Below are 22,952 nucleotides of genomic sequence, written 5' to 3' on the forward strand. Positions count from 1 at the left end.
AGCAAGGTTTGGGCATTTAGAACACAGAATAGTACAACATAGTGAGGCCTTTCAGCCAGCTTATATAAATCTACTCCACAATCAAAGTAACCCTCCTACATAGCCCATAACCCTCTAATTTTCTTATATCCATGTGTTTAAACGTCTGTTAAATGTCTCTTCAGCCTTTACCATCACCCCCGGCAGTGTGTTCCAGGCAGTTACCACTCTCTGTGTGATAAAATCTACCTCTGACATCTCCCCTAAACTTCCCCCCACTCACCTTAAATGAATGTCCTCTAGGTTGGTCATTGCTACCCTAGGAAAATGGCACTGGCTGTCCATTCTATTTATGCCTCTTATAACCTTATACACCACTATCAAGTCTCCTCTCATACTCTTTCTCTCCAGAGAGAAAAACAATAGCTTGCTCAAACTTGCCTCATAAAACAGGTTCCTGTGTGTCAAGCTCTCTAAGGATCTAAGCTGGTCCCAACATATCAATGCAGTTATAAAGAAGACAAGATGGTGGCGATACTATATTCAGAATTTGAAGAGAGTTGGTACGTCAACAAATACACTCAAAAACTTCTATAGATGTACTGTGGAGAGCATTCTGACAGGCGGCATCACTGTCTGATATGGGGGGGGGGGGGGAGGGGGCTACTGCACAGGACCAAAAAAAGCTGCAGAGGATTGTAAATTTAGTTGGCTCCATGTTGGGTATTAGCCTACAAAGTACCCCAGGACACCTTCAGGGAGCAGTGTCACAGAAAGGCAGCATCCATTACTGAGGACCTCCAGCACCCAGGGCATGCCCTTTTCTCACTGTTACCATCAGGTAGAAGGTACAGAAGCCTGAAGGCACACACTCAGTGATTCAGGAACAGCTTCTTCCCCTCTGCCATCTCATTCCTAAATGGACATTGAACCCTTAGACACTACCTCACTTTTTAAATACAATTTTTGTTTTTGCATGATTTTTAATCTATTTAATATACATATACTGTCCAGCAATTTATTTATTTATTTCTTCTTCTATATTGTGTATTGTGTTGAACTGCTTGCTGCTAAGTTAACAAATTTTGTGTCACATGCCGGTGATAATAAACCTGATTCTGATACTGATTCTCTAATCCAGGAAATATCCTGGTAAATTTCCTTTGCACCCTCTCTAAAGTTTCCACATCCTTCCTATAATGAGGTGACCAGAACTGAAAACAATGCCCTAAAGTGTTTTATAGTTTTATGGAACTATTCCCCACGGTTTTTGAACTCAGTCCCTGAACTACTGAAGGGCAGCACACCATATGACTTCTTAATCACCCTCTGTCAAGTTTTGTAGCAACTTTGAGGGACCTATGGACTTGGAGTCCAAGGTCCCTCTTCATCTACACTGCAAAGAATCCTGCCATTAACTCTGTAGTCCCTGTGCAAGTTCAATCTGAAGTGCTATTGGATAAACTTGATTGTTGATCCTTGTAGCTCTGTGCATCTCAATATATGAGAATAGAAACACAGAAACAAAGAAAACTTACAGCACAATACAGGTCCTTCGGCCCACACAGTTGTGCTGAATATGTCCCTACCTTAGAAATTACTAGGCTTACCTATAGCCCACTATTTTACTAAGCTCCATGTACCTATATAAAAGTTTCTTAAAAGACCCTATTGTATCTGCCTCCACCACCATAGCTGGCACTCCATTCCACACTCGCACCACTCTCTGAGAAAAAAACTTCCCCCTGACATCTCTTCTGTACCTACTCCCCAGCACTTTAAACCTGTGTCCTCTTGTGGCAACAATTTCAGCCCTGGGAAAAAGCCTCTGACTATCCACACGATCAATGTCTCACATCATCTTATACACCTCTATCAGGTCACCTCTCATCCTCCGTTGCTCCAAGGAGAAAAGGCCGCGTTCACTCAACCTATTCTCATAAGGCATGCCCCCCCAATCCAGGCAACATCCTTGTAAATCTCCTCTACACCCTTTCTACGGCTTCCACATCCTTCCTGTAGTAAGGCGACCAGAAATGAGCACAGTACTCCAAGTGGGGTCTGACCAGGGTCCTATAGTGACCGGGGTAGCTGCAACATTACCTCTCGGCTCCTAAATTCAGTTCCACGATTGATGAAGGGCAATACACCGTACGCCTTCTTAACCACAGAATCATGACTGCTCTGAAATTCACACTAGAATCAGGAATCTAAGATTCCTGTCTGCTAAGAGGCTGAGCCCAAGAATTAATCACTTCATACAATATGTTACACATTTGCAGCATTGTATGTTCATTGAGTAATAGCTCTGCATGTAGCACAACAGATCCGGTTCTTATGTGAACCATGTAATGTGGCAATTTAGTCTGATTTACTAAGCTTAGAACAAAGTGGTTTGTAGACAGGGATGTATGACGTTCAGCCAGTGGCCACTTTATTAGGTACACCTTTACACCTGCTCATTAGATGATAGATAGATAGATAGATACTTTATTCATCCCCATGGGGAAATTCAACTTTTTTTCCAATGTCCCATACACTTGTTGTAGCAAAACTAATTACATACAATACTTAACTCAGTAAAAAATATGATATGCATCTAAATCACTATCTCAAAAAGCATTAATAATAGCTTTTAAAAAGTTCTTAAGTCCTGGCGGTAGAATTGTAAAGCCTAATGGCATTGGGGAGTATTGACCTCTTCATCCTGTCTGAGGAGCATTGTATCGATAGTAACCTGTCGCTGAAACTGCTTCTCTGTCTCTGGATGGTGCTATGTAGAGGATGTTCAGAGTTATCCATAATTGACCGTAGCCTACTCAGCGCCCTTCGCTCAGCTACCAATGTTAAACTCTCCAGTACTTTGCCCACGACAGAGCCCGCCTTCCTTACCAGCTTATTAAGACATGAGGCGTCCCTCTTCTTAATGCTTCCTCCCCAACACGCCACCACAAAGAAGAGGGCGCTCTCCACAACTGACCTATAGAACATCTTCAGCATCTCACTACAGACATTGAATGACGCCAACCTTCTTAGGAAGTACAGTCGACTCTGTGCCTTCCTGCACAAGGCATCTGTGTTGGCAGTCCAGTCTAGCTTCTCGTCTAACTGTACTCCCAGATACTTGTAGGTCTTAACCTGCTCCACACATTCTCCATTAATGATCACTGGCTCCATATGAGGCCTAGATCTCCTAAAGTCCACCACCATCTCCTTGGTCTTGGTGATATTGAGACGCAGGTAGTTTGAGTTGCACCATATCACAAAGTCCTGTATCAGTTTCCTATACTCCTCCTCCTGTCCATTCCTGACACACCCCACTATGGCCGTGTCATCAGCGAACTTCTGCACATGGCAGGACTCCGAGTTATATTGGAAGTCTGATGTGTACAGGGTGAACAGGACCGGAGAGAGTACAGTTCCCTGCGGCGCTCCTGTGCTGCTGACCACCGTGTCAGACCTACAGTCTCCCAACCGCACATACTGAGGTCTATCTGTCAAGTAGTCCACTATCCAATCCACCATGTGAGAGTCTACTCCCATCTCCGTTAGTTTGTGCCTTAAGATCTTGGGCTGGATGGTGTTAAAGGCACTAGAGAAGTCAAGGAATGTAATCCTCACAGCACAACTGACCCCCTCTAGGTGAGAGAGTGATTTGTGCAGCAAATACGTGATAGCATCCTCCACTCCCACCTTCTCCTTATACGCAAACTGAAGAGGATCCTGGGCGTGCCTGGTTTGTGGCCTCAGATTCTGTATTATCAGCCGCTCCATGGTCTTCATAACGTGCGACGTCAAGGCAACAGGTCTGAAGTCATTCAACTCCTTTGGTTGTGGTTTCTTCGGTACCGGGACAATACAGGATGTTTTCCACTGTCTCAAATATCTAATCAACCAATCACGTGGCAGCAACTCAATCCATAAAAACATGTAGGCATGATCAGACCAAACATCAGAATGGAGAAGAAATGTGATCTAAGTGACTTCGACCGTGGAATGATTGTTGGTGCCAGATGGAGTGGTATGACTATCTCAGAAACTGGGGATCTCCTGGAATTTTCACAGTTAACACTCCCTAGAGTTTATGGAGAATGGTGTGATAAACAAAAAAAAGCATTCAGTGGGTGGCAGATCTGTGGGTAAAAATACTTTGTTATGAGAGAGGTCAGAGTGGAATGGTCAAACTGGTTCGAGCTGACAGTGACAACCTGAAATTATTAACCTGCTCAGTTGATGAAAAACACCAGAGACACAAAATTACCTCTGAAACGGTTTTTATTCAGAGAGGAGTTCGCAGCCCCACACACTTCGGATGTAAGGTAGCCAACTCCCAATTTGTTGGTTTACAAAGGTCATACTTACACCCAAAAGCAGGGTACTACATTCGCAAATATGGTTACCGATTCAAATTCATCAATTGATTGGCTATTGCATAGCTAAGCGCGCGAAATACTCGGAATAAGCACAGACGCAAGCGTAATACTTGGAATGGGTATGGACGCAAGCAAAACACTCGAAATAGGCATATAGCTCAAAATACTTTGTCGAACACATTGTCTTGTGGTCACAAGGTTCCTCGTCTTTGTGGTTGCCACATGCTGTTTGGAATCTTATTTTAGCTACCTCTTCCCCAATGACGTATCCTCTCGCTGGTCCTGTCTACATATTTTGCTACACTTACCCCTCGCCCACCCCTTCTACACGTACCCCTTACCCTCTTCACATTCTCATTCCCTCCTATGATCATGAAATGATCACTCATCAATATCGTGAAAATCCTCTGGTGCAGGTTCGAGGAGTTTGGTGGCCTCGACGGTTGCCCGTACTACCATCAGTGGCTTAGCCAGCAGCTGGTTCCACATTTGACAATGGCGATACAGACAAAAATCCCTATAATAGCCGTCAGCGCATAAATAGCCCCATTGATCAACCGGTCCCTCCATGCACTTAGTCCCCAGTCCCCCCATCCTGCCCAACCTGTTCCTTCCTTGATGGATCCTAACTGTTCATCTATTTTGTTCATATACCACGTTACGTTGGCAGTAGCATCGTCTAGCCGCATTATGCATTTGTCCTTTACGATAGCACAGAGCCCACCCTCCCTGGTGAGGAGGTAATCAAGTGCACAGTGGTTTTGCATGGAGAAGAGACGCAGTTGGTTAAGGCTGTCAGTTATGAGTCTTAATGCTCCCCTGGTGGCGTTCCCAAGGCTCATGAGACCACAGGCCAGATAGTTCCGATTGTGGGCCGCCATAGTGGCTCCTGATGCCCCCAAAAAGCCAGCTGCCCCGTATCCGGCCCCCTGACCTGCAGTTAGGGTGGTCAGGACTTGGTAATCTGCACAAGATTCTTGGGAGACCTCTCTCTTGTACCTCCCAGACGGGCGGCGTGAGGGACCCCAAGTGCCTGGGCAAGGGACCGCGGTAGGGAGGAGGGTGCCATAGGCCACCGAGGAAGGGTATGGGTACTCCAGGAAGTTGATGGCAATGCCGTTATAGAAGAAGAAAATACCCCGGGAGGGTATACATGGTCTCAGTGTAACCCTTACCCTTTAGGTGTACGGTATCACTCCGTTCTGCCACACCGGCAGGGGCGTACACTCGTTTGGTACCCCTGCGATATTTAGGTCGTAGGAATACCTGATCGTTGACTCGGAGGTGGGTGCGGTTCCCCTCCCCACAAAGGAGTTGCACCCCCTGGGCCAGGGACTGGCACTGTGTCTCATGGCAAGAGCAAGAGATCCCTAAGGGGTCCTTGGTGGGGTGACATTCCCTTTTTCTACAGGGCTTGGAGAGGCAAGTGACGTCATTCGAGACATTAATGTCTGAACATCCCCACCCTGTTCCGAAGTAGCAGTTCTCATATACTCGGTCACCCTTCGGGGGCTTGGGATTCCCCTCCCACCAGAGATCTTCTTGCATCGCGGGAGGAGTCAAACGGCGCCTATATGATCTGACCGCTTAATGATGGACGGGGGAAATAGGCAGTCCGCGACAGGGGCCTTGGAAGAGTCATAGGTGAATTCCACCCTCTTTCCCTCAGGCAATGTTTTGCTGGCAGGGGCACATCGGAAGGGGTGATCGACACAATCCCAGTGCAGGAAAATGGTAAAGAGCGAGGAGACACTGGCGGGGTGGGGATAGCAAATGGTGGTTGTAGCGCCATACAATCATTTATGCACGTTTTGGAAATAGTTACCACTTACAAACCCCGAGGAGGATCTTCCAAGGGTGGAGCCTTTGGGGAAACCCCAATCCCTTTTCTGCTTTGTAGTGTCCCCCTTCGATCTCTTTAGGGGTTTTGGTTCCTCGTCCATCCGTCCCTCAACCTTTGCCCTATACCCCACTATCCCTAAAAGAATATAGATAGCCAAGAGCATCCTACCTTCCATTGCCAGAACACAATTTCAACGATGTGACACCACAAGGAAAAAGGAATTTAAACACACAACAGTCCAATCAAGTCCGTTTATCAGTCCCTTCATTTATCTGTAGTTTCTAGCGGGTCCGAGGTCCAGCGCTTGCAGTCGCTCAGATGAATCCAACGTTCTTGTCCCTTCACCTTGACAGCAGAGGGGGTCTGCAGGAGGACCTGGTACGTTCCTTTCCACTGGGGTCCCAGCTTGGGTCGACCCCAGCTCCTTATTAACACCCAATCTCCTGGTTCTGCTCCCTGCCACTCGCCTTCTCTGTCAGGGACAGGTCTTGAGGCTTCCTTCACCTGAGTGTGTATAAACTTAAGAGACAAAGTTAAATGCTTGAGGCAACACTGCAATTCCTTGCCCATCATTTGTAGATCTACTTGTATTGGTGGGGGGTTTTGGTCACTGCCCCATGGGGTTCTATTTGGGCGCCCGTAAACTATTTCAGCAGCAGTTAGCCCGGTACCGGTTTGAGGTGTAATGCGCATGTGATACAGTGTCAGGGGAAGGACTTTAAGCCAATTTAGTCCTGTTTCAAGGGTCAATTTAGTTAGTTTGTCCTTCAGGGTGCCGTTTGCACGTTCCACGATTCCTGCGGCTCGGGGGTGATAGGCACAGTGGAATTGTTGTTCAATCTTTAGTATTTCGCAGAGTTCTTTGTTTACTTTCCCAATGAAGTGCGGACCGTTATCAGATGAGAGTCTTTGTGGGATACCAAAACGAGGAATAACTTCTTTCAGCAGTATTCGCACTACCATGGAAGCCTTGTTGTTCGTTGTGGGGAAGGGGTCAATCCATTTGCTGAAGACATCAATTATAACTAAACAGTACTTGTAACAATTCACCTTAGGTAACTCAAAGTCCATTTGTAAAATGGTCCTGCTGGATTTGGGGTGCACCCTTTATCACATCTAATAGATTTATCCGGGTTTACTTTATGGCAAATTAGGCAACCCCTTGCCCGTCTCTCCACTGCCTCATTCAAACTGGGGGACCACCATGTTTTTAATACACATTCCCTCCTTGCCGAGGTGGGTGTCAGAGTGGAGGCGGTCGACCAGGACAGGCAGGAGAGAATCAGGAATACAAGTCTGACCTGCTGGGGTCTGCCAGAGGCCCGTTGCATTATTAATAATACAACCATGTTTCTTCCAAACATCAATTTCTGTTGCAGGGGCGTCCCCCTGTAATCGCGCGATGTCGGATATGCCTGGGCTATCAACCGGCTGCCTGGCAGGCAGAAGGCGTGGGGCCGAATCCACAGTTACTGTTTTAGAGGAGGAGGCTCACTTGGCTGCCAGGTCTGCCCTGGCATTGCCTTTACTTACGGGAGAGTCATCGGATAAGTGGGCGGCACATTTTATAATAGCAGGCTTACCGGGGAGCTGGATGGCTTTGAGCAAATTGGCAATGCTTTTGCCAGCCGACGTTTGGAAGCCCCGCTGCGCCCATAGTGTGCCAAAATCGTGAGCGACCCCAAATGCATAGCGTGTAAATATTGGCTGTCTGACCCGAGGCGAGGATGCATGCGCGAGTGAGGGTGAAAAGCTCAGCCTGTTGGGCCGAGACTGGTGGGGGGAAGGCTGCCGCCTCCAAGGTGGTGTGTGGGGTCACAATGGCATAACCTGATTGCCGGACACCGTCCGGGGAGACAGAGGACGAGCTGTCCACAAAAAGTAGCAGGTCCGGATTGTCGAATTCAATGTCCTGGAGGTCTGGCCGCGGGGAAATGAGGAAGTGGTTTCGGTCTACGCAGGAGTGGGGAGGCTCGGATAGAAGGTGGGGCAGGTGATCCACAAAGGTAGCAGGGTTAAGTGTGGTGCAATAGGCGAACGTCAGCAACGGATTATGGATAAGAGCATCTCGTAGCGGCTGAGTCTCGCCTGAGTGAGATGTTGAGTTTGGTGCATGGTTAGGAGGGCAGTTACCACATGGGAAGAGTAGACCGTCACTGGTTGATGTAGGGTTAAGTTGGATGCTGCGGTGACCATAAGGTAAACTGCAGGAAGAATTTGAGTGGACGGGGGGTATCCCTGGGCTACTGGGTCCAGCGGCGCTGAATAATAGGCAACCGGACGCCGCTGGTCCCCATGTGTCTGGGTGAGAATAGCTGTTGCACATAAATCGACAATGGAAACGTAGAGCTGAAAAGGCCCGTCATACAGTGGCCGACCCAGTGCAGGTGAAGCAGAAAGGGAGGCCTTAAGAGAGTTAAAAGCGGCCGATTGGTGCTCGTCCATTATCAAGGGATAGGGGGCCTTTGGAGAGGCTAAAGGGGTGAGCAGCTTAGTCAGGCATGCAGCGTTAGGGATCCGCTGCCTGCAAAAGCTCACTAGCCCAAGGAATTTACGCATTTGCTTTGGAGTCTGTGGAGGGTGTGTCTGGGTTATGGGTCGAGTTCTGTCAACCGTAAGTGCTCGATCTGTGGCACTAAGCAGGACACCTAAAAACTTCACCTGTGTCTGAGTTCGTTTCACCTTTGTCGGAGGAATCACGTATCCCAGGGAATGCAGGGCGTGGAGGAGATAGTTTGTGTCCTCCTCATAGGCGTGCTGAGTGTCGCAAGCCAAAAGCAGGTCATCAACGTACTGGACGAGCGCTGAGTTTTTGGGGAAGGCGAGGTCCTTCAGTTGGCCGCAAAGGGTCTGTGAGAAAATCGTGGGGAAGTCCCTAAAGCCCTGGGGAAGTCGGGTCCAGGTGTATTGGCGATCCCGGAAAGTGAAGGCGAATAAGTAGCGTGAATCCTCAGGTAAGGGTATGGAGAAGAAGGCATGTTGTAAATCTATAATGGTGAACCATGTGCACCGGCGGGTACCTGGCCCAGAATGGTTGTGGGGTTGGGGACGGCGGCATGCAAGGGAGGGATTATGTCATTAATTACCCTTAAATCCTGCACCAGGCGCCACTCGGGGCGTCCGGGCTCTGGCACCGCTAAGATCGGGGTATTACAGGGCGAAAGGCAGGGGACCAGGACGCCCTGTTCTACGAAGGAGGTAATAAGTGGGTAGACACCCTGAACGGCTTCCGCTTTGAGAGGGTACTGCGGGATCCGAGGCAATCGTGAGTTGGGCTTTACCTGTATCTGGACGGGGGCTACCGGGGTAAGGCCTACGTTGGTCTTGGAGGTTGCCCAAATCTCAATGGGGGGTTCGCAGCAGGGGTCAGTCGGAGGCTGATGGTGGTGCAGGGTCCCTGAGGTGTCACATTGCTTGTCGAAGAAAGGTTGCCACATGCTGTCTGGAATCTTATTTTAGCTACCTCTTCCCTGTCCTACTACACTTCCCCAATGACCTACACTTACCCCTCGCCCACCCCTTCTACACGTACCCCTTACCCTCTTCACATTCTCACTGGAAGGGCGGCAGTAACTCAAACAGCTATGCATTACAACAGTGGTGCTGAAGAGCATCTCTGACCGCACAACGTATTGAACGTTGAAGTGGATGGGCTTACAGAGGCAGGAGACCATGAACATACTCTCAGCGGCCACTTTATTAGGTACAGGAGATTATATCTGCTGCTGTTGTTTGAAATGATTCAGATACCAATAGGTCTGTGGCTCACTGGCACAGCCAGAGCAGACCAGATACAGGCACTTTGTCGGAGTACTGCCTCTGACAGGTGGAAGCTCTCAGTATGTGTACAGAATTTATGAACTGGGGACTGTTAATAAATGCTGGCCTTGCTGATAATCCCTCTGTCAACAAAAGAAAATTTCTGGCTGTACATTTCCTTTCTATGTTGCAATATAAGCTAGAGAGGCTGGGATCAGACGTGATTTCAGGTCTATATTAAACAAGCTTATACTCATTCATAAACACGAGAAAGTCTGCAGATGCTGGAAATCCAGAGCTACAGACAGAAAATGCTGGAGGAACTCAGCAGGTCAGGCAGCATCAATGTAAAAGAGCAAACAAGTCAAGACCCTTCATCATTCCTGATGAAGAGTTTCAGCCTGAAACATTGGCTGTTTCCTCTTTTCCATAGATGTTACTAATTCATTTAGTGATAGGAAATGGCTGCTAATGATAGCTTTGCAGAAAGAATACAAAACCTCCCATTGTATAGATGACTTCATAGTCCACGAGCCCAGACAGGCCCTCACTTTCCTCCTTTTAATGAAGAATAAGATTGGTTGTTGTAAGAAACCAGTAGGACAACATCTCTTCAGCTTTTCATTGGGTGGGTTAGGCTAGTATTTATCTCCAATTACAATTTAGTGGCTCCTACTGGAAGATGTGTGAAGCACAGATGTAAAAGCCCATTGTCATGCTGTTTCAAGGAAGTGGAGGTACCAAGGGGGTTGCTTGCTCGTACTGAGCCATGTTCAAAAACAAAAGATTACTCTCTGCTTAAAAGAATATTGTGTGGGGGAAAAATAGGAAAATTAGAAGTGAGTGATGCAGCTAATTAAAATGTTTGCCTTTGCTTTCTATTACTACAGCATGTTTCTCCTTATGTTTCATAACATTTTATGTCAGTTTTGAGACTGCAAACTATTGCTATTTATTGTGATTTAAAAGTACAAAGAATGATTGAAGCAGTTTTGTATATATCAGAAAGAGAGCTTTGGTAGATAAGTACATTTAGTGGAATAAATTTTCACTGACAGAATGATTGAAATGCAGTCATTAAACTCAATTATCCTGCAGGAAATGAGCAGTGGGACTTAACGTTTAAAATCCAAAGCTAAGTCACTGTGTTCCCATGGAAACCTAATGCTCTCCATTTCAGAGCGTTTATTCCAGATTTTTCTTTTCCCTTAGAGAAATAGAAAGAATCCTTTGATTTTACTCAATATTTTGTAAAAAAATTGACATAAATAATTTGGTTGTTCTCATCTATTTTCTTGTTTATTTCAGTAACAAAATAAAATACATAATTTTCAAAAGTTTATGTATATAACAGGAAAAGGAAATGTTTAAGACTTATGGGCATCGAGAAAGAATTAATTGGATAAATCTTTCAAAGACCTGACACAGGCAGTATGGGCTGAACAGCCTCTCCCTTAGTGTAAGGTTCTATGATTTTGTTTTGTCATCTTTTGCTTATGTTTCTCTTGAATGCATTATCAGTTAATTAAACTGTCAGATCACCTTCCTACAGTTTATCTCAGTCGTCTGAAATGGTTTTCTTGCATGTTTATTAGATTTCATCAACCAGACTGATATATTTCTGCACTAAAAGATGTATGGCAGATGTTATGGCACTGTGAAAAATGAGGAATAATTTATGTGATCTGGCCACCCAAAGCAAAATAATATTGCACCCTCCTTTTGAATCACATAACACTCCTTGTAAAAAGTCACAAAGCAGTTTAGAGAATAAATGTGGCCAGATGCTTTTTGTATTTCTGTCCTGTCTGATTTTGCGATTCTGAGACAGCCCTGGTGACGAAGCCACGCTTAAACAACAAAGCTTAAAGGCAGCTGCAGTCAGATGACCTTTCAAGCATTTCATTCAACAACAAAACTTGCAGTCAAGAAATAGTGATAAGCCAATCCTGTCTGTCCAAAACAAACAGATACCACAGCTGTCTGTGGCATCAGACTGATAACATGAAAAATCACACCTATACACAAAGAGGTGAAAATTTAACACCATATGTGATCTCCCTTCACAGCCAAGCACTGTCAGGGGTACAATTGTAATTCATCTCTGCAGTGAAGCAATTGTCCTGCTAACATACAGATTCCTTCTGTCCAGCTGTGTCCTGAATTATACTATGCATGCATCCTCCCCTATTCACTGAGGCAAGCTCACTAACTGTTTTCCCGTTCACAGCTGAGGCTACCCAACAGACTCACTGAAGATCTCCTCCTCTCTTTCATGTAATACGGATATGTAGATAGATTACAGAGAGGTGCAGAAACAACAGGCTTATCATTTAGGGGAACTTCAGCTTTCCCAGAGTTGACAAGAATACTCCTTAATACAAGAAACATAGATGGTAAATCCAAGAGGTTTTCCTGAAACAGTATGTGGAAAGTCCAACACACATTGATCTTGTTTTGGAAAATGAGCCAGGTGATGGACTTGATTGTGAATAAACTTTTTGGGAATAGTGACCATAACTCAAATCGTTATGAGTAGGTGCAAAATTGGATCTTGCATGAAGGTACTAAGTTGGGGAGGGCAAATTACAACAGGATAAGCAAGGAACTAAGGGCATTAATTGGGAGAAGCTGCAGTGGAGAAGACAAGTCCATGTCTGATGTGTGGGAGCTGAATAAAGACTAGGTGATTAGAGTTCAGGCTCACAACGTTCCAGCAAGGAATACGGTCATGGACAGTAAGGTTATGGAAGCTTTGATGACTCAAGGTCCGAAATTTAGTGAGAAAGATAAAGGAAGAAAATGTAAGGTTGAAGAAGCTAAAATCAAACTGGGCTTTATAGAATAGGAAGGTAGCATGAAAGTGCTCAAGCAGCTGAGTAAGAATGTCAAAAAGGGCCACGAAATGTCCCTGGCAAGCAGAATCAAGGATTCAAGGCATTTTATATTCATATTAAGAAAAATAACATAATTAAGAGAGGGCAGGTTCACTGAAGGATAAAGGAGCTTGAGTTAGAGCCAATGGCTAAGGTACTAAATGAGTATTTTTTGATGGTATTTAACAAGCAGAAGGATTTGGAGGACCATGAGGGCAGAGTGGGATAAACAAATGTGCTGAGACATTTCAAGATCAAGGAGGAGTTAGTGCTGGGTAATTAGAAAAGCATTAAGTTGGTTGAGTCGCCAGACCTGGAGCCATACATCCTAGAATATTTAAAGAAGCAAGTGAGGAGATTGGTGGGGCTTTGATGAAGATCTTTGTTTCCTCACTAGCAACAGGCAATATCCCAGAGGACAAGAGAGAAGCATATATTATGCCCTCATTCAAGAAGGGAAGTAGGGATAATCCAGGTAATTATAGGCCAGTGATTCTCATGTCATGGTAGGGAAGATATTGGAGAATATACTGAGGGATACGATTTATGTGCAGTTGGAAAGGTGTGGTGTGTTGAGGGACAGCCAGCATGCCTTTGTTTAGGGCAGGTCATACCATACAGACTTGAAGAGACGAAAAAGGAACTTGATGTGAGTAAGGCAGTGGTCATGGACTTTAACAAAGCATTTAATAATGTTCCACATGGAAGTCTGATTCAGAAGTAAAGATGCATGGGATGTGGGGTGAATTGTAAGTTTGGATTCAGAACTGGCTTGCCCAGAGAAGACAGACAGACAGACACACACACACACACACACACACACACACATTTTATATAGGAAGTTTAAAGTTAATAACTTATCAGGGGTGATTGATAGGTTCGTGGCCTAAGGTAGAAGGAGATGAGTTATGAACTTCAAACTTTCTGCATAATCACTCAAAGAGTTGACCTGCATGTGCATGTAACGGTGCTGTACAACTCATTTCCTTCTACCTTAGGCCACGAACATATCAATCACCCCTCGTAGATCAGAAAGAATTGATTTATGGATAAGACTATATTTTAACATCAACAAGTTCATTGCATGCAAGGTGTAGAGTAAACCATGACCCAGCCACAAGATTCTTGCCTCCAAGTCAACAAATAGTGGGTTTAATTTTCATTCCATTGATTCAAGTTGATCATTTATTTATTTACGTAACGATACAGAGCAAAGTAGGCCCTTCCAGCCCATTGAACGACTCTGCTCCAGCAACCCCGACTAACCCTAATCCAATCACAGGTCAGTTCACAATGACCAATTAACCTACCTTGTAAGTTTTTGGACTGTGGGAGGAGTCCGGAGCACCCAGGGAAAGCACACACACTCCACGGGGAGAACGTGCAGAGAATCCATACAGGCAGCACCAAAATTGAACTCCGAACTCTGACACCCTGAGGCTTAATAGCATTGCACTAACTGCCTCTCTATGGCTGATTTAGGCTGATCTTATTCACAATTCCAGACAAGCGTAAAAGATTCCATGGCAAATTTGAGCTCATGTTCTAGTAAAGCTTGTTATTTCATTGTTGTTTATGGGATCTTGCAGAGTACAGGTAAGTTACCACTTTCAATGCATTGCTATGGTGGTACCCTTTACAATGTTTACTTCCATTCCACACGTTCCAAAATGAGTCATATTCTAACTTGTGGAGAGAAACCAGTGAAGAAGATGGGAGGATATCGTGTACATAGAAACATTGATATACTGTCTGATATAAATTATTTTAAAAGTCAGTCATTCATCATTCAGAGTTATTCCTTAGGCATCTCAAAGGCCAAATGGTAGATGGTCTTCTGACTTAGTCTGTATTAGCACAATGGAGGATAAGTCATTACCCAGATCAAGAAGCCAGGATGAAAGTGGTAAATTGCCATGATAGGATACCTCGAAAATGCAGTGGACACATATTAATACAGAAAATGTTAAAATGGCAGGACAAAATAGGCAACTGGTTATCTGAGAGTGTTCATGTTATGAAAATTGACATGGATGCTATCATCAGAAGTGTGAAAATAATTGTTATCATGTAACTGAATGATACATGGAGCCATAGAAATAGCCTAGTCAGTTTGTTACAGTCTTTTTTGTGACTATATAATTAGTTAGAGCTTGGAAATAAGTGGAAGCAAGGCATTGTAAGGGGAAATGATAGGTTTTCACAGAATCTAATGGCCACAGCAGGAAGCTGCATGATGTAACATCAGCCAGTTATTTCTTTCTACTAAGTAATTACGGCTGTAAGTGTTTGTTCTAATGCCAGATTTTTTTCAACCATTTCTCTTTTTCCTGCTTTGGCTTTCTCTCTCTCCTCTTTCATATCTCTCACCTTTTGTTTGATCAGTTATTAAGAACAGTCACTTAGCTGAGATTAATAGTACTATTAAAGCCCTGGTTTTACCTTCCCTGGGTTCAGGGGGCTTGTAAATACTTTGCAACCAGTTGAATATTTTTGAAGAATGAGCACCTTCGTAATTTAGGTAACACAGCGGCCAATTTATACGCAACAAGAGCTCACAAATAGCAATGGGATAATGGCCAGACAATTTTGCAGATGGGGGATAAATATTTTGGAAATTTCTTACTGTAATTAAAATAGGATGTTTACTTATGTATATTGCTCTATAAAATAGATATGTTTATCTCCTATGTCATCATAAGCTTGCCAGAATTGTGCCATTTCTTAAAAGAACCCTGGAAAAGCCATGGATTTATGAAAGAGAAATCCTGCTTGACAAACTCTTAGAATTACCTAAAACTAAGGGCAGACTAGTTAGGAGCAAGCCTGAAGATGGACTTCCAAAAGAGGCATCAAATATTAGGTTAGGTAAAAATAAATCCCTCCTCTGCCCCTCTTCTTCTATTCCCCATTCTGGCTTCTTTCCTCTTCTCACCTGACTATCACACCGCCCCCCCTTTCTTTTCTCCTATAGTCCACTCTCCTCTCCTAACAGATTCCTTCCTACCCACCTGGCATCACCTATCACCTTCTAGCTAGCCTCCTTCCCCTCCCCCACCTTATTATTCTAGCATCTTCCCCCTTCCTTTCCAGTCCTGAAGAAACGTTTTGGCCCAAAACACTAACTGTTTTCACTTCCATGGATGCTGCCTGACCTGCTGAGTTCCTCCAGCATTTTTGTGTGTGTTGCTTTAGATTAAATTAGATTAGATTAGTGGGTTCTGGAGTCAGCGTTTGTCTGGCAGAAGGAACAAGGTCTGATAACCCCCTGGATTTGTGAATCAGTGAGACCGGGGTTCAAGGCCTAGTGTTCGGAGTCAAAACATTGGCATATCTGGAGTTTGAGGCCTAGTTTTCAGCGATTAGTTGGTCTTGTGGTCGATGCCAAGGACCAAGATCTGAGGGTCGAACTGGAAGTACAGAAGCCCAGGCCCAGCGGAAAATCTATGCGAGTCCGCTGGGGTAGTTAAAGGCCCGGTGTCTGTGTGTCCAAGTCCAAATCCAAGTCCACTGAAGCCTGGAGGCCTGTCTTGGGCTTATGGGAAGGTGCACAGTGTGTATGTAGATGGGAGGGAAGAATGGGGCTTGTTTTGCTGCTTGTTGCGTTCCATGTTGTTCTGCTGAGCATTTGCAAGATGCCCCTAGCACACCTTCGGACATGTTGGGTGTTAACACAAGCAGCCTCATTTCACTGTATATTTCAATGTACATGTGACAAATAATCTTGAGATTAGAACATTTTACTGGCATTGTTTAAAGACAGGTTAATGGATAGGATACATTTTTTGGGTTGGGAGATAGTCACCAGAGACTTGCTCTGGGGAGTCAGAGCTTCGAGTCCCAGTTGTTCACAATCTAAATGGATGATCCGGTGATGATACCAAACTAGCAGACAGTGTGGGAGTACAGAAAGGCTAAGTGAATGGATGGCATCATCAAAGTGAATAATAAACATAGCACGGTATTATTTTAAATGACGCAAGATTCAAAGATGTTGATGTTCAAATGATATCATTGTATAGGAACCATTGAAAATTAACATCTGGGTACAGCAAGCAATTGGGAAGACTAATGTTATGCTGACCTTCTTTGGAAGAGAGAACTGTAATAGAATCATAACTGTAATAGGAGATGATAAAGGGTTCTGCATTTACTGTGTGCAGGGTGCTGTTATGATCTCTTCTCGAAAATTCTGTCTAGGTCTGATGTCCCTACCTAAGGAATGGCACGTACAATAGAGGTAATACAATGGATGTTTACCAGATTATGCACAGAGATATTGATGGATTTTTCTTGTAAGGAGAGATAAACAAAGTGTGTATGTATGTACTCTCTTAGAAGAATGAGAAGTGATCTCATTGAAATATACAAAATTCCTCCAGGGCTTGAAAGAGTGGAAGGGGAAATGATACTGAGGTCTCTGGAATCAGGAGTGATAGATTCAAAATAAGGGGTCAGCCATTCAGGTAGAAGGTACAAAGAGATATCATCAGCCAGAGTGTAATGAATCTTTGGAACCTAAGAATATTCAAAATAAAAGCAGATAGATTTCTGGTTACTTAGGGAATAAATGAATGACAGATTAGTGCAAGAAAATCGCGCTGATTTAAAAGATCTTCTCGATATGTGAGCCAGCACAAGGGGCTGAACGGTCAGCTCCAGCTTCTACTTCTTACAATCTTGTGCCTGGAAATCAATAGGCTATCCTTTCCCCTCCATTTACAACCAATCCAATATTCTTCTGAAAGTTGAATTCTAATGAAATTGTACACACGGAGATTTAATATTCAGCCAGAGGTACGAAGATTATTATTCCAAAGAAGCAAATTGCGTGGGGTAATTAAGTACGTTTACCAATTCATACACCTTGTGAAATCTCAAAGCTGGAGGAACACATGGATTTTAGAACAGACAGGAGGATTCGAATCAATTCACTGGAATTATGTAACCATTTGCTCATGGGCATGATCTCTACCTGTTGTTTAATGGTTAATACAATACCTGAGCACTGTTATAATTTGTATTAACTTTGCACAGACAAGTGAAAGCAGCTGGCCTTATCAATATGGATCTCAGGTTGAATCATCAAATCTGCCTGTTAAATCTTACAATGTGTTAAAATATATTCTAACCTCAGGCTAGAAACCTTATTAGGGATTCTGAACCATCCACAACCTTAATCTGCCTGGTATTACATTCAACCATTTCATTGCAGTATTCAGGGAGTATTTACGTAAGGAAGAGCTGTCATTTGGGTGAAATATTAGACCTTCTTTCCTCTGATTGTAAGCTGAAAATACTTTAAAAACACTCAGTGAGAAAAGCATATCAGGCTGCTATTTCTAGTTAAAAAAAACAAAATGCCAGAGGTACTCAGCAGGTCAAGCAGCATCAGTAGGAGGAAAGAAATTATCGATGTTTCAGGTCAAGACCCTGCTATTTTTAAACTCTTCTGTTTCTATTGCAGATTCCCTGTATTTTGCCACTCTCTTATCCATTGTTCAGATGACATAAAAGCTAGCACAACTATAATTGAAGAACATTGTGTCCTCCTAGTATTCTAGATAAGATTCTTTGCAGAAGAACAGTTTCAATGACAGATTGCATATTCACTCAGTTTCAATGATGCCTTTCAGTTCAAGCCTGTTTCCTTGGTGGAGGAGATACTTGATCCAATACAGAGAAATGGAGAGATGTATAATGGGTTGCTGATCCACTACTGCCGATTTTACCCCATTGTACAAGTTACAATTGCCCTCATTATTATGGCATTATGCTGATTGCCTTAATGGCCCCGGCAGCTGAATTTCCATAGTGCTTTACTAGGATGTTCTTAGCCAGTATTCTGACTAAATTCCATCAACCTGAAACCTTAAGATCCCCCTCTCTCTCTTATCAGTTGCTGCTCAACCTGCTGTTACGCCCTGAATATCTCAGACAGCATGGTCCAAATGCCAGTGGTCTGGAGGGTGGCTGATTTTATTGAATGCTTCTCAATACAGGTTGGAAACATAGTGTTCAACATGACATGAACTGTACGCATGCTGAGGCAGTGTTTGAGAAGCTCAGTGGAATTGCGGGAGTTACGACATGAGTGCCTTATACAGCCTGAGCATTACATCCTTGCTTTTATATTCTAGTTCTCTTGAAATAAATGCTAAGATCACATTTACCTTCCTTACCACTGACTCACTGTAAAGTCCTCCCACCCCTGTCCTTCTTCACTCACCCAGTCATTCCATATCTGACAATCACAGTTTCTGCTGTTCTTCATCCTCAAGTGCATTGGTCTCCACCAGCAGTGTCGTGCACCACATGGCTGACCATGTACTGTGTGTGGATTTATCACAGAACGTCCTTGAGTGCTCTAGGCAGAGAAAACTTCTCACTGAATTGCCAAGCTCTTGGGGTCTCAGGTTGTATTTTGTTATTTATAGTTGAATTTATGCTGCTTGGATTTGATGAAGATGCACATTCCAATCATATTCTTCCGGAGCACCACAGAGTGTCCTGACCATAAGATCATAAGATATAGGAGCAGAATTAGGTCATTTGACCCATCAAGTCTGCTCCACCATTTCATCATGGCTGATCCTTTTCCTTCTCTTTCGTGGCCTAACTAATCAAGAACCTATCAACCTCTGACTTAAATTCACCCAGTGACCTGGCCTCTACAGCCGCCTAAGGCGACGAATTCCACAGATTCACCACCCTCTGGCTAAAGAAATTTCTCGTCAGTTCTGTACTACATAGACGTCCCTCTATTTTGAGGTTGTGCCCTCTGGCCCTAGACTTCCCCAGCAAAGGAAACATCCTCTTTCAATCCACTCCATCTAGGTCTTTCAACATTCGATAGGACTGAATGAGATCTCTCCTCATTCTTCTAAATTCCAATGAGAACAGGCCTAGGGCCTTCATCACCAGTGATACGATAAACCTTACATTCCCATAATAATTCTTATGAACCTCTTCTTAACCCTCTCCAATGTCAGCACATCCTTTCTTAAATAAGGGTCACAAAACTGCTCACACAGTGCTCTAGGTGACACTTCAGGAGTGCCCCTTGTACAGCCTGAGCATTACATCCTTGCTTTTATATTCTAGTCCTCTTGAAAGAAATGCTAACATCACCTTTGCCTTCCTTACCACTGACTCAACCTGCAAATTAACCTTTAGGGAATCCTGCACAAGGCTCCCAAATCCCTTTGTGCCTCAATTTTTTGAATTTTCTCTCCATTTAGAAAATACCGGTAGCCTATGCTTTTATTCCTTCTACAGAAGTGCATGATCATATAATTCGAGACACTATATTCCATCCTCCATGTCTTTGCTCATTCTCCTAAATTGTCTAAGTCCTTCTGCAGCCTCTCTGTTTCCTCAGCTTCGCCTGCCCCTCCACCTATCTTCATATCATCTGCAAACTTGGCCACAAAGCCATCAATTTCTTCATCTAAATCATTGACATACAGCATCAAAGGAAGTGGTCCTGAAACAGATCCCTGTAGAACACCACTAGCAACTGACAGCCAATCCAAAGAGGATCCTTTTACTCCCACTCTTCACCTCCTGCCAATCAGCCAATGCTCTATCCTTGGTACTATCTTTCCCATTAACACGCTGGGCTCTTATCTTGTCTTGCAGCCTCATGTGTGGCACATTGTCAAAGGCTTTCTGAAAATCCAAGTACACAACATCCACAGATGTTGTGTATCCTGCTTGTTATTTCTTCAAAGAATTCCAACAGTTTTCCCTTAAGGAAACCACGCTGGGTTTGGCCTTTTTTTGTCATGTGCCTCCAAGTACCCAGAAAGCACATCCTTAACAATCAACTCCAAAATCACTGAAAGATCATTACGTGTATTGGTATGGTGGTGGAGGAAAGGGAATTACATTGGCATGAGAGTGGAGCTGGCCAAAGTTGATTGGAAGGGGTCGCCAGCAGGCATGACAGTAGAGCAGCAATGGCTGGAATTTCTGGGAGCAATTCAGACAGATACATCCCAAAGAAGAGGAAGTATTCTAAAGGCAGGATGACACAACCTTGGCTGATAATAGAGCAAAAACTAACGGGAAGTTAGAGGATTGGGGTTGCCTTCCAGCAGAAGGAAACGAAAAAAGCCATAGAAGGGGAAAAACAGAAATTGAAGGTAAACTAGTCATTAATATCAAAAATAATACCCAAAGTTTCTTCAGATATATAAAGTGTAAAAGAGAGGTGAGAGTAGATACTGGATTGCTGGAAAATTACACTGGAGATAGTAATAGGGGACAAGGAAATGGATGAACTGAATAAGTATTTTGCAACAGTCTTCACAGTGGAAATCACTAGCAGAATGCTGGAAGTTTGAGAGTGTCAGGAGGCAGAAGTAAGTGCAAGGAGATGGTACTAGGGAAAGTGAAAGATCTGAAGGTAGATAAGTCACGAGGACTTGATGGACTGCACCCCAGGGTTCCAAAAGAGATGGCTGAAGAAATTGCAGAGGTGTTAGTAATGATTTTTCAAGAATCAATAAATTCTGGCATGGTTCTAGAGGAATGGAAAAGTGCAAATGTCATTCCACTCTTCAAGAAGGGAGAGAGGCAGAAGAAAGGAAATTATAAGCCAGTTATTCTGACCTCAGTGGTTTGGAAGATTGTTCAGGATGTGGTTTTTGGGTACTTGGAGGCACGTGATAAAATAGGCCGTAGTCAGCAAGGTTTCCTCAAGGGAAAATCTTGCCTGACACATCTGTTGGAATTCTTTGAAGAAATAACACACAGGATATACAGAGGAGAATCACTGGATGTTGCATACTTGCATTTTCAGAAGGCCTTTGACAAGGTGCTCCTTAACAAGTTAAGAGCCCATGATATTGCAGGAAAGATATTAGTGTAACCCTCAGGTTTGGCTAGCGGCCTAGTCTAGGGGAAGACAGCCTCTGGCCCGGCCAAACTTGAGAAATCTTGTTTGGGTGGATGCTGTGTGGTGTCTTCCCCTGTTACAAATCAGTACCCCGAAATAACAAACTGTACACAATATGCAATTAAACAATTGAGCTTTATAATTCTCAATCTGACTATATGATTAGTAAAGAAACAAAAAAAGGAAAAGGGCCCATTCTCATGACAGTCTAATGTGCAACATTGGAGCTCACAGTTCTGTCCATTCGTTCCCCGTCGACCTCCTCCGAGCATCGCTGACCCTCAGACCCTCGCTCCAAGTCCACTCCGTCCAGCGGTCTACCAACTCTCCATTTGTATCTTCTCTCTTCATCTCGCACTGACAAAAGACCGTGAATCCCTTCTCTCAGCTGCACTAGAAAGAAACAACCTGCCTCTCATTGGATGGCACACATTCCAAAGCCCCGTTATCTTTAGTCATAACCCAAACATTGCTGCTGCAGAGAAACCATTACATTAGCAGTGAAAAATTACAGAGAGACCATTACATTAGCAGTGAAACCTTACTGCGCATTACATTAGCATGGATAAAGCATTGGCTAATTGGCAAGAGGAAAAGGGTGGGAATAAAAGGAATCTTTTCTGGTTGGATGTTGGTGACTAGTGGTGTTCCACAGGGGTCTATGTTGGGACCGCTTCTTTTCACAACATACAGTATGTCAATGACTGGGATGACAGAATTGATGGCTGTGGTCAATTTTGTGGATGATATGAAGTTGGGTGGAGGGGTAAGGTAACTTTGTGGAAGTAGAGAGGCTATGGAAGGACTTGGATAGGTTATGAGAATGGGCAAAGAAGTGGCAGCATTGGGAAGTGAATGGTCCTGCACTTTGGTAGAAGAAAATGAAAGGGCTGACTATTTTCTAAATGGAGAGAGAATTCAAATATCTGAGGTGAAAAGGGACTTGCGAGTCCTCGTGCAGGATTCTCTAAAGATTACTTTGCAGGTTGAGTCGGTGGTGAGGAAGGCAACTAAGATGCTAGCATTCATTTCGAGAGGGCTCGAATATAAAAACAAGGATGTAATGCTGGGGCTGTATAAAGCACTGGTGAGGACTCACTTGGAGTATTGTGAGCAATTTTGGAAGCCTTATCTAAGAATGGATGTGCTGACACTGGAGAGGGTTCAAAAGAGGTTCACAATAATCATTCTGGGATTGAATAGCTTGATGTATGAGGGGT

This window comes from Hemitrygon akajei, chromosome 11 (genome assembly GCF_048418815.1).
Source record: "Hemitrygon akajei chromosome 11, sHemAka1.3, whole genome shotgun sequence".
Lineage (NCBI taxonomy): Eukaryota > Metazoa > Chordata > Chondrichthyes > Myliobatiformes > Dasyatidae > Hemitrygon > Hemitrygon akajei.